Here is a 12,377-nt window from a genome sequence, read left to right as displayed (position 1 = left end):
CCTGCCTCAGAGTTCAGCTATAGGCCTATGTAATAAGCTGGTGTGATCGTAAGACCTTTATTGGATCCTTATTTCTCGGTTTCCTTGGATGGGGTCTAAGACTGTAGGATTGCTTTATTTGAAATTCTGTGATGCATCAGGGTATTTTTTCGGCTTTTTTGTTTGTTTGGCTGTTTTTTTTGTTTTTGTTTTTGCTTTCTTAAGTACTCAACATCACGCCTGACACACATTAGGACTCAATAAATGTTCAAATGAAAGAATATCCCTGTAAGAGTCAGAGAAGGGAATGTGTCTATTTCAAAGGGAAATACAAATACAGACTCAAGGATGGAGAGAGGAACAGATGCCCCTGGCATGTTGTCATTTAAATCATCATAGGATACCACATGTAGTTCCTGATGCTGACTTCCCACAAGTCTGCCTTACTGTTTCAGAACAATTTTTTCTGACTGTTTATTTTTGTAAAGTCTCCCCATCTCAGCCTTTGCTGAGTCCCCATGTCACCCTCACTAATTCATTTAGTCATCAAAGTGACACTGCCTAATTATAAGCTACAGTGAAACAAGTCTAGAAAGGGACTCTGTGGCAAGCTCCCCCCTACCTGCGAAGAGGGGCACAAGTCAGTGTGTGGCTCAGATGCTCCCTGCTTCTGGAATGCGTCAGCTCAGCTACCAGGTCTATGGCCACATCATAACGTATTTGTCTTACAGACTCTACAGGTTCTGCTTGGACTATGGGTTTGTCTACCTTTGAAAGGGAATATAAACTTTTTGGGGAGGGGACATTTATCTAATAGCTTGGGAAATCCAACTGGTATGGCCTGAAACCTGGGTAAATTGTGGGTGACAGTAGAACTGCATTACAGGAGACAGTAGATCAGGGTGGGTTTTTTTTTTTAATTGAAGTATAGTTGATTCACAGTGTTGTAGGGTGTTTTTCAGAGACAAGGCTTTGAAGCCAGGCATGCTTGGGTTTGAATCCTGGCTCCTCTCCTCACGTAGTTCTGTGATCGGCAGCAGTGCTACACAAAGACCACCCTCAGTCCATAAACCGTTACCAGTCAGGGAAGAGACCAGGAGCTTGTGCCAGAATGTAAATCAGCTACATCACTAAAAACACCATTAGTCCGCTGACTTTTTTTTTTTTTTTCCCCCAAAGCAAAACTTTCTCAATGAAGGAAGCAGCAGGGCATTGATTTACATCCTAGAGTAGGTTGCTTTTTCCCTTGCTGACTGATAGCAAAGAGCTCACAGAGCAGCATTTTGAACAGCAGCAACCTCGGGCAAGTTACTTAACCATTCTGAGGCTGTTACCTCATCTGTAAAATAGGGATAATGATTCCTCCTAAGTAATAGGCCTGCTGTGGGAATGGAATGAGATACGGTATGTCCAGTGCTTCGTGGGATGCCTGGTGCATATCAGGTACTCAATAAATGAAAGCTATTATTAAGCAAGATAAGGTAGTCCTAATACTACCGGACGATGTTAACGCTGTTATCTGACACAACAATGAAAACAGAAACTTGTGTTCAGGAAACAAAGGGATCAATGGTTAAATAAGTTTAGAAAGCTGATTGAGCTCTGGGGGACAGAAGGAATTCATCCTAGATGTATGATCTATTTCTGACTCTTTGGGACCAGAGCTATTTTATTTTTGGTTCTTCAAAGCCATCAAACACTGTGTTTAATAAACACGTAGAAAGGCTGAAAACAGATTTTTCCCGTCCTGTCATCAGTGGACTCAAGACTGACCCTGGTATCTTATTTCTCCTATTTCCATCCCCTGGCCTGTCTTGAGCATGAGTTATTGCCTCTTCTGGGTTACCTCCACCTGGCTTCAGCGCCACACCTCCCCTCTTAACTTTCTTCTCCCGTACCTTTCTGCTTGAATCCCTTTTAACAATCTGGCAGCAAGAAATCTTTACATTAGCTGCAGGCACTCTTGAACATCCAAGAGAGCTTTTGACCCTGTGACCCCAGCAAATGATTCTTTTGGGGCCAGCTGACCTGGAGCAGACAAAAGTTCTTTCTGGGAACTCACAAGTCTTTGGTGGCAGAAAGAAGTACGCACATACAGGGTAAAGTTTCCCCATGGAATCTCAAAGGGATCCGTGGAGGATCCGTGGAGGTAGAACTGTATTCAAAACCAGCAACTTTCAAGCATTTTCATTCTACAGTGTCCATCATGTTTTTCCACCTCAAAATGTTAGAGTTTTTTTTCTTTTCTTTTAGTTAAATAATCATGCACTTGCTTTAGATTAGGTATATATTAACCTGGACTCTTGATTAAAGGTGACAGAACTCAAATTAAAGTAGCTTGAGCAAAAAGAGAATTTGTTGGTTTCCGTAGCTGGGAAGGATGAAGGAGAGGCTAGCTTGAGGTGTGATTGAATCTGGGGACCTAAATAATAAGCATCCTCAGGGCTTCTCGTCTCTCAACTGTGTTTTTCCTTCTGCTTCTCTTTGCTGATTTCATTTTCTCCTGCTGCAGATTTATTTCCTCCCAGTAGATATAACTTGGATGGCAGCAGTTCTGGGGGTCACAGCCTGTAATCCAGGGAACGGAAGGCTTCTGTGTCTAAACACCCAATTATAAAATCCCAGAGTCACCTGCCCATTCAGGATCAGAGAATTGAGATAGAATAATTACACTGGGGCTGGGTCATGTGACACCCCTGCCCATCTTCCCCATCCCCTTTACAGCCAGGATTTGGGGGAATGGCGAACTGAAGGCCCCACCAGAAATACTTGGAGTCAGGGAATGTCCAGGTCTTCAAAGGAAGGAAGAGACTGTTAGAAATGAAGGAGGGAAGAGATGTCAGTCTGATTTACAGAACACATGTGTGTTACAGAATTCTGCAGGGGGAGGGCAAAGCTTAAGACAAAGACATAATAGAACTTCAAACAAAAATGAGGGAGCAAGTTTAGGTCTTATTAAGGTCACTCAAATCACTCAATATAAGCTAAATACCTTGTCTGTCTAAGGAATTGACTGGTCTTGCTGATGAAAACCACTGTTTAAGTCACCTTGATCTAGAGAGAAACCAAATTCCCCACATTGTCAACACAAGCCTGCATTTTCTCATCACTAACTAGGCCTCACTGATGAACCCAACTCTCGTCTCTCTCTGTCATTTCTCTTAATAAAATGCCTGCCACATGATACATGTTTAATGTGTATTGGTTATTTCTGTCATTTTGACTTAGGTTATTACAAGGACAGTCTCATTAAATATTTATAATAACTATATATATATAAAATAATCTTATGTTATAATTGCTCCTAGTCTCACACGAGGAAACGGAAGCTCAGAGACTTTGTGATCATAAGATCATATCACAAATGATGGCAGGGCTGGTATTATCCAGGTTTGTCAGACTCCAAAGCCAGAGCTCTTAATCTCTACACAATGAATTTGATCTTCGGTAGTTGGCACATAAGAGGAGAAAATTGTCTTTCTTGACCTAACTCTAGTTTCAGGTCCAGAACAGTAATTTGTACCACCCCAGCCTTTAGGCACTGTGTCATTGTAACTACAAAGCATTCATTATACAAGCACCCTTTATTTAATTTTAAGACTACTGAGTAGAAGATTCTGTCTTGATATTCCAATTCAGTAACATACAACAAAATCTCCCCACAGACATTTCTTGCTTAAATACAGATGCCACATCTGATTTCATTTGAACTGCAGAAACACGATAGGGCTAGCTTTTAGCAGTTCCATTTGGTCCTTTATCGGTATCTTTTGTTAATAGTCATCTCCTCCTGTGTTGTGGATAATTTCAGCATTACTGAAGCTCCAGGTTATCTCATTTCTGTTGTTTCTGGTTCCCTGTGCTTGTTCATTTTCTACCACCTGCCAAGATGTTCGTCTTCATTTTGTATGTGTCAGCAGCCTGAGAGCCTTGAAAGATGTAATCAAGATTTTTAAAGAAAAACTAAATACCAAATTCTCTCTGGTTAAGGCAGTGACAGTGATTTTTCTTCCCCTGCTTACTTGACTCTTAGGTCCTCACTGACCTGCATCTATATTTGGAAATGGCATTACCACTTGTAAGAGAAAGCAGATTGTCTACTGAAAAATCTTGGATCAGATGCACACATTAAATATATTACAATTTTATTTGTCAGTGATATTTCAATAAAGTTGAAAACAAATCTTTGGATCAGAGAGATCCATTGGAGCCAGGATTCCCCGTTCTGGGTCCCTTCTTTGGAACTTCATGGTTCTCTTCCCTCCTCCCTGAGTCCTTCTTGTCTTTTTCCCTGGCTCCTCTAGTCTCTGTCATTTCTCAGGTTTTTGTCTGATGTATTAGGATGTTTCAGCTGCAAGTGACAGCTTACATTGTAAGGACACGTGTCTCACATGTGAAGAAATCCCCACATCGGTCAGTTCCAGGTGGGTTAACTTAGCAGCTCAGGTCACTTCCCTCTTCTGTTCCCCTTAGCAGGTATCTTGGTTCTTAGGCTTGTCCTCTTGCTGTTGCAATTGCCTTTGAGTCCCAGGTGTTACATGATACAATCTGGCTAACAGAAATAGACATGTTTGTGTCTCACTCTCCTGTCATCATTGAGGGATGCTTACCCAGAAGCCCTCAGCTCTCACTTCAATGGGCCCATGCCCTAACCTTGCAGTTTTAGACTGATAAGGATTTATGTTCTGTGGCAGGGAAGAGGCCCTGAACATCTAACCACGTGGGGTGAGAAGAACAAAAACATCTGGGTTCTATCACTGAAAGAACTGAGATACAGAAGGTAGAGTCTGTCTCGCTCTCTTGGGCAGACTTTAGGTGTGGTTAACGGTCTTGGCTGTAACCAGCAGGACGATGAGTCCTAGTTATTTATCTTTAGCCTGGGCTTCTTCTGAGAATCAGAGTGGAAACTCCAAATATCTGCTTAGCACTTGCATTTAAATATGTAGATCTTCCTTTTGGATAAGCTACAAGCCTGCAGTCATGCACAACTTAGATCCCGCAAGCTCTTGCCTCGAAAAGATCACATGACTTTTCAATTTGCCTCTTTCACTTTTAGGACTTTATCCAGGCTGAAACCCTAAGCAGAGGTTAGTTAAATGAACATAGGTCATGCCCGTGAACCTTATTCCACGCATGCTATGGGCACCTTTTATGGGGGCACTGTTTTTGTATTACGCCTTATATGAGCAGAACGCCTCCGTGAGAGATCAGGGAAATACAGGAAGTCCTTACTTTGCATGGTAATGTGGGACTGTAAAAATGATCATGCAAAATCCACACAAAATGGTCTTGATAATCTACGTGATAATTTACTATTGTTCTATGACCTTTAAGAATTTCCATCAAAACATTAAAAGCTCTCTCACTGTTACTTATGAAAGTATAGGGATATGGGAAAAATAGGACTAATATTCACTTAACACAGTGTTACTTAAAACATCAGAAACATCGAGAATAAAAATGTGTTGCTTCTTGTAAAAAAAAAAAGTTATAAATAGTAGTTTGCACAGTGCCTGCCTTCTCCTCATCATATAACTCATAATACTGCCTGTGTCAACATCTTTTCTGTGCCTTGTCAAACTGTCTTGCTTCTTTCTAAGTTTGGAGCAGCTTCCAACATTTTATCCATTGCACTTTAAAGGTCGTGAAACAGCGCTAAGAGTTCTTTTCAAGTGAAGTTTTTCTTTTAATATATAGATGTTTTCATTTATTGTATACATATTAGGTACACAGTTTAAAAGGAATAAAAACCCTACTCATTCGAACATAAGACAATAAATAGAACAAAGATTGGCACTATTATACAAACGGAATTAATGAACATAAATAAGAGTAAGTATGTGATTTTCAACCACATTCATGTTATGCAGTTTTAAAACTACCTAATCTTTTACAATGACTAAATCCTTAATTGAAACTGTAGAGTTGGTGAAGGATGTATGCCATTTAAGTATTAGTTCAGAGACTTACAGAACAATTTTACTGGTGGTATTTATGTGTGGGAAGCAGAGACCTACTTACTGTGTATGACTATCATGTTTTAGGAGACATGAAGTTTTTATATTACAAGGAAGAAATCAATTTTAAGTATTAGTTATTTTAGAAATACTATCTAAACTAGGATGACATTTATGAAATATTATATATTCCTTCTCTAACTCCCTTCTATTAGTCTATAAACCATATCAGACGAAGCGATGGAAGTTAACATTTTTAACATTTTAGATAGTCAAGTTAGAAAAGGAACTAAAGAAAGGAACTCAGATTTAAAGTTCTGAATGCTCACTAGGCACATGTTCTTGCTTCTAACAAAGTATCTTCTCGTAGAAATGGAGTATTAACTATCCCTCTTGGGGACCTCGGCTACAAGAAAAAAGAAAGAGGCCAAGAGACCACAGATGCAGACTCACTGGCATTGCTGGAGAGTGACAATGAAGAACCAGGGGCAGAGTCCCAGGAACACGGGAGACCACAGCGGTCTGGGCTACTAGAATTGGGTGACAAAGCAAGCTAACTCTGTCTTGACAAAATTTACCTGCCTTAGAGAAAAAGTCGGTCTATTGAGATTGACAAGGTAGGATTAGCTTTCCGACGCACAGAAGGCAACACCTGCTATAGAGTGGACATGAGTAAGTGCTGACTGCCGTCCTACTTAGGTACTTGGCAACTCCTGACCTAAGGGACGTGCAAAGCGACAACAAACCAACCAACCAACTCAGAATAATACAACCCCACTCCTCTCAGAGCTTCACTTCTCTTCTGTCTTGTCAGTCTCCGAGTACATGCGGCACAGGGCTGCGCTGGGGCAGCACACAAAAGCGTCAGTTTCACTTTCCAACTCTCTTAACTGTTCCAGTGAAGACACACAAGGATAATGGTCTTTTAACATATCTGGCAATTTAGAAGTCTTGTCTTGAAGACATCGAAAACGTCTAACTGGTGTGAGAAACTTTAGCTGTTTAAATGCAGAATTTGTTTAGTCAAACTGCATCTTCTTTTTCACACTTTGCAAGTATGGAGTAGTAGACACATTATACTTAATTAAGCAACCCGCCCTAATTTCTGTATTGCGGGTTTTTGTGGTTTTTTTTTTGCGGTATGCGGGCCTCTCACTGTTGTGGCCTCTCCCGTTGCGGAGCACAGGCTCCGGACGCGCAGGCTCAGCGGCCATGGCTCACAGGCCCAGCCGCCCCGCGGCATGTGGGATCTTTCCAGACTGGAGCACGAACCCGTGTCCCCTGCATCGGCAGGCGGACTCTCAACCACTGCGCCACCAGGGAAGCCCAATGTATTGCGGGTTTTAACATCACTGGTTGGACCTTTTGTTTTGCTATCTTGCTCTTTTTTCACAACTTTGAAATACTATATTTGTAAGATGCTTATTTTCTATTTCCGGTTTTTCTGACCCCCAGATTAACACTTATATCGTCAATGGTGGCTTCTTGGATTTGTTCCTTGGTTGCACAAGACTCCCCAATATTTTCTCCAAATTTAACTTTTTCTTGACTCTTCATTGTCAGAATGTCAACAGTTGCATGTCGCATCTCTTCAATAGGCTGAGCTCCTGCCAGAATGGTCTCATAGATTGCAATAATATTTTCAATAGGACTCGTAAGTGGTTCAACACGAGCAGGCATATCCAATGTTTAACAAGATTTTTGGCATCTGGAATATTTTTAATCAGGTCATTCAGTGTAACCAATACTTCTTCTCTTGGATATCCCTCATTAATCAGGTTTAGGCATTCAGAAAATGTCTTGTTTACTTTTTCAGGAAACAATCGTTGTTCGTCTTCTTCTGCCATGGTAGTCCAGAAGGACCCAACTGGTTTTTCATTTTGTGCTTCGGGCTCAGGCTGGGCAACCACTGAGCTGGGAGGCCTTTTCATCACTCTTCCTTTGCTAGCTTTCCACTCACGCAGACGAGCCTTTCTCTCCTCCGCAGTTTCTCTGCGCTGAGTCCATCTACTGTCGGTAGCTGCTCTCACCGTGGTGTGTCTGCGCTGGTCAATGCTTTTTGCTTTTCTCTCAGTTTCGTATTAGAAGACGAAGCAGGCCTGGCTACCATTTCGGATGTCATGCTTCTTGATAGAGCCTTATTTCTTTCTATGTCCTGAGAAGAACAGGTTTTGATAATAGATGAAACCGTGTTTAACTGTAATAATTCTTTCTCTCGAGGTCCTTTCCAAACTGTAACACTGGCAGACATCCTACTGATGCCTTGTTTCATGGCGTCCTGGTTATTACTGTGGGGACTTCTAATAGCAGGTCGCACAAGTTGACTGCTCTGAGATGTAGGGCTCACAAATTTAGTGGCAGTCGTCGTATGTGAGGCTCTATCACTTTTCACTGTTACACTGCTGGTGTCTACAGGCTGAGACTTTGTGGCTTTAGAGACAGTAGCTGAAAGTTTCTTCATTGTTGCAGAGCTCATCTTTGACTTGTAGAGGTTTCCTAAAGGAATTAATCTTAGACTGAACAATTTGGCCACGATAAGATCCAAGCACAGGTTTCTTGGGCATGTTAGCACCTTGCTTTGGTTTTTCTGTAGTCATTTGTTTCTACTTACTGTTTTTAAGGTGAAATGATTGGCTTAACGTCATATGTTGACTTTGGGGGTCATCTTTAATTGGTAACAACAGCAGAGTTTATTATCCTCAAAATTAGGTGTATCAATTGCTGTAGTTGAATTGGTTAATTCACTGGAAGGTTTTAAAGGAATACAGTTCTCTTCCATTGTTATATTATTCTTGATCCCAGTAGGTCTACCGACATTCTCTTAAGGCAAAAATGGCTGATAAAGTTTCAGAATTTTTGTCTCTTCTTGGATCTGACCTTCAGATGTCTTCACTCTTTTGTCTCTACCACTGGATAATATCTGATTTTCCTGTTTGTATGCAAAAAAAGTTTTTCTTTTTAACAGATGCTCCTTGAGTTTTTGTCTTCTTTGCTCTCTGAACGTGGACTGGGCCGTCTGACTCGGGGGCAGCTGCAGGTCCTGGGGCACGGCTGGGGTGCTCATCACAGCTCCGGACAGGGGGACGCGTCTCCAGCTCGACCGCCGCAGACTCCCTCAAGCCGGCGCCACCACAGACTCTCAAGTGAAGGTTTTGAAGGTGCCCATTTCTTTGGGATATTATCCTCCCTTTCCTCATTCATGTGGCTAAGTCACCTTCACTAAGTTCCTCTGGCTGCCTATCTAGAGGCGCTGCAGTAGTGGCAGTCAACATCCCACTGTCAGCTATTACTGCGCTATTTACGTTGGATTTGAATTTTGCTCCTGGTGTTTCCACTTTTTATTTCTTTGCTGCGCCTTCCTTTGGGTTGGCCAACTTCCTCTTTTGAGTATCCATTTTTGTCAAACGTCCCATGGGTTTATCACCAGGAGACAAGGAGGCAACATCACTCCAGGGTTTGCTGGCTGTGAGTGAACTGAATTACATGTGCAGTGACCGATCACTGCCAGCCTTTGAAAGATGTGAGTCGATTGGCCACTGACCATGGGCCATATCTGTTATTGACTGATGAGCTGGTGGCAGAGTTTCTACTTTATTCAGTTTCTCACAGTTCGTATGCCATGGTAACTGAAAATGGAACTGTGTTGCTGGGGGACTGGTGTTGCTGCGCTGTACCACATGGTACCTGAAATCTGTGTACTACGTTTCAGAACTGTGCAGAGTGAAGGCTGCCTGTGTGGTAATTCAGGACATATCCATTCACTGGCCACTCGCTGTCAGTGTTTATTTCAGCTTTATACTTCTGAGACACCCCAGGCCAGCCCTTTACTTCCAGGTGGCTGTGACGTAGGCAAAGCACAGTGTTCCATCAAATGCCCATCCTTGGATGATATACCTGGTCTCCAGCTTGAGCAAGGATGTATTTTAGCCTCGAGCCTGTGCACTTGGCATGGACTGAAAACAGCTGTTAATTAGGGGGGTGATGTGCAGTGTAGCACTGCTGAGAAGCAAGAATGGCATTAACAAGTTGAATAAGCCGAATGACTACCCCCATGTCAATCAAAGATGGTAAAGGGAACACATATGTAGTCTACAGGGTTTCCTCTTTCTTCTTTGTTTCTGGTCCGTTGGTAAGAGTGAAAATTCACTCTCTCTTAGTGGTTTAGCCTTCAAAATCTAATCTAATCCTATCTAATAAACCAAGTGCTAGGGGAAGGCCTGGAAGACTAGCACCGCCTTGCTGTGTGACCTTACACAGAAATCTTAACCTTCGTTTACCTGCACTATATTCCTCCCCCAGCTTTCAAATCCTCTCCTTGCCACAGGTATGTTGCAGGCCCCTTTGATACCCTTCAAGGTGAACTCTACGTTAACCTCTAGTGGTTTGAAGTAGTGAGGAAAATTTGGGGCTTGCTGACTTGGAGCTCATTAAGATAACACTCTTTTCTTTTAATAAAAATAAAGAGTATATGCATCTCCTATTTTTTCTTCTATCTACTTAATTATATGCTTCCTTTTATGTGACAAAGAGAGCTATTAGGTTATGGAAAGAGCACAGATTTTGGAATCAGACATGGCCGAGTTGGAACCTAGCCTTGTACTGAGTGTACTTGAGACATTTTATGTCATCTCACTGAGAATGAATTCAGTATGTGGTGGCTCCTCTCATTAACTGATGGTCATAAGCTGACGTATGGGTCAAATAAGCTGATGTATGTAAAACATTTCACATGGTAACTAGGACATTAAATGTGCTCAAAAATGCTATTTCATAAACTCTCTATTCTCCTTGCTACTTTAGCTTCTGGTAAATTCACAGACAAACCTCAGTTGTTCAGTCGTAATGATTAACCGATCCTAAATATTTGGTATAGCTAGATTTCTTCTTTATATGACTGTCTTTTCTTTCTTTCTTTTTTTTTTTGAGTAGTTTTGTTCTTAACGGTTTTCTTTTGGATGTGCTTTAATATTAGAAACCTCCTCAGTCATTTGTGGATGTAGATGGATGTACAAAAAGAATGAATAAATTGTTGGTATAGGCATACCTCAGAGATATTGCGGGTTCAGTTCCAGCCCACCGCAATGAAGCAAATATTGTAACAAAGTGAGTCACATGAAGTTTCTGGTTTCTCAGAGCATGTAAAAGTTATGTTTACACTATACTTGTAGCCTACTAAGTGTGAAATAGCATTATGTCTAAAAAAAACCAAAGTACATACCTTAATTAAAAATATTTTATTGCTAAACAAATGCTAACCATGGTCTGAGCCTTCAGCAGGTCGTAATCTTCTTGCTGGTGGAGGGTCTCGCCTTGATGTTGATGGCAGCTGACCGATCAGGGGGTTGGTTGCTGAAGGTTGGGGTGGCTGCGACAGTTTCTTAAAACAGATGACAATGAAGTTTGTCACATAAAGTGACTTTCCTTTTCCGTAGCACGCAACACTATTTGATAGCGTTTTACCCACAGTAGAACTTCTTTCAAAATTGGAATCAATCCTCTCAAACCCTGCCATTGCTTTATCAAATAAGTTTATGTCATATTCTAAATCCTTTGGTATCATTTCAGCAGTCTTCACAGGTGTAAATTCTGTCTCAAGAAACCACTTTCTTTGCTCACCCATAAGAAGCAACTCCTCTTCTGTAAAGTTTTATAAGATTGCAACAATTCGGTCACATCTTCAGGCTCCACTTTTAATTCTAGTTCTCTTGCTATTTCCACCACATCTGCAGTTTCTCCCTCTGCTGAAGTCTTGACCCCCTCCAGGTCATCCATGAGGATTAGAATCAGTTTCTCCAAACTCTTGTTAAGGTTGATATTTTTGACCTCTTCCAATGAATCATGAATGCTCTAAATGGCATTCAGAATGGTGAATCTCTTCCAAAGGTTTTCAATTGACTTTGCCCAGATCCATCAGAGGAATCACTATTTCTGGCAGCTATAGCCTTCCAAAATGTATTTCTTAAATAATAAGACTTGAAAGCCAAACTTACTCCTCGATCCATGGGCTGCAGAATGGATGTTGTGTTAGCAGGCGTGAAAACAACATTAATCTTGTATATTTCATCTCCATCAGAGCTTTTGGTTAACCCAGTTGCATTGTCAATGAGCAGTAGTATTTTGAAAGGAATCTTCTGAGCAGTAGGTCTCAAAAGTGGGCTTAAAATATTCAGTAAACTATGTTGTAAACAGATGTGCCGTCCGCTAGGCTTTGTTGTTTCATTTACAGAGCAAAGGTAGAGTAGATTTAGCATAATTCTTAAGGGCCCTAGGATTTTCAGAATGGGTTATGAGCATTGGCTTCAACTTAAAAGTCACCAGCTTCATTAGCCCCTAACAAGAGGGTCAGCCTGTTCTTTGAAGCCAGGCATTGACTTCTCTCTAGCTGCAGAAGTCCTAGATGACGTCTTCTTCGAACATAAGGCTGTTTTGTCTACACTGAAG

General features: G+C 41.4%; 1 pseudogene; it reads right to left on the bottom strand.

Annotated features, from left to right (window-relative positions):
- Positions 1–6,015: 6,015 nt before the first annotated feature.
- On the bottom strand, positions 6,016–9,250 carry LOC111172612 (cytoskeleton-associated protein 2-like; annotated as a pseudogene).
- Between the last annotated feature and the right edge of the window lie 3,127 nt (positions 9,251–12,377).

The sequence above is a fragment of the Delphinapterus leucas genome, chromosome 16 (assembly GCF_059928025.1).
Source record: "Delphinapterus leucas isolate spDelLeu-1000000601 "Yukka" chromosome 16, BTC_Dleu_Yukka2, whole genome shotgun sequence".
Classification (NCBI taxonomy): domain Eukaryota; kingdom Metazoa; phylum Chordata; class Mammalia; order Artiodactyla; family Monodontidae; genus Delphinapterus; species Delphinapterus leucas.
Note: the sequence above shows the minus strand (reverse complement) of the source record. Positions and strands in the feature narration are given on the sequence as shown.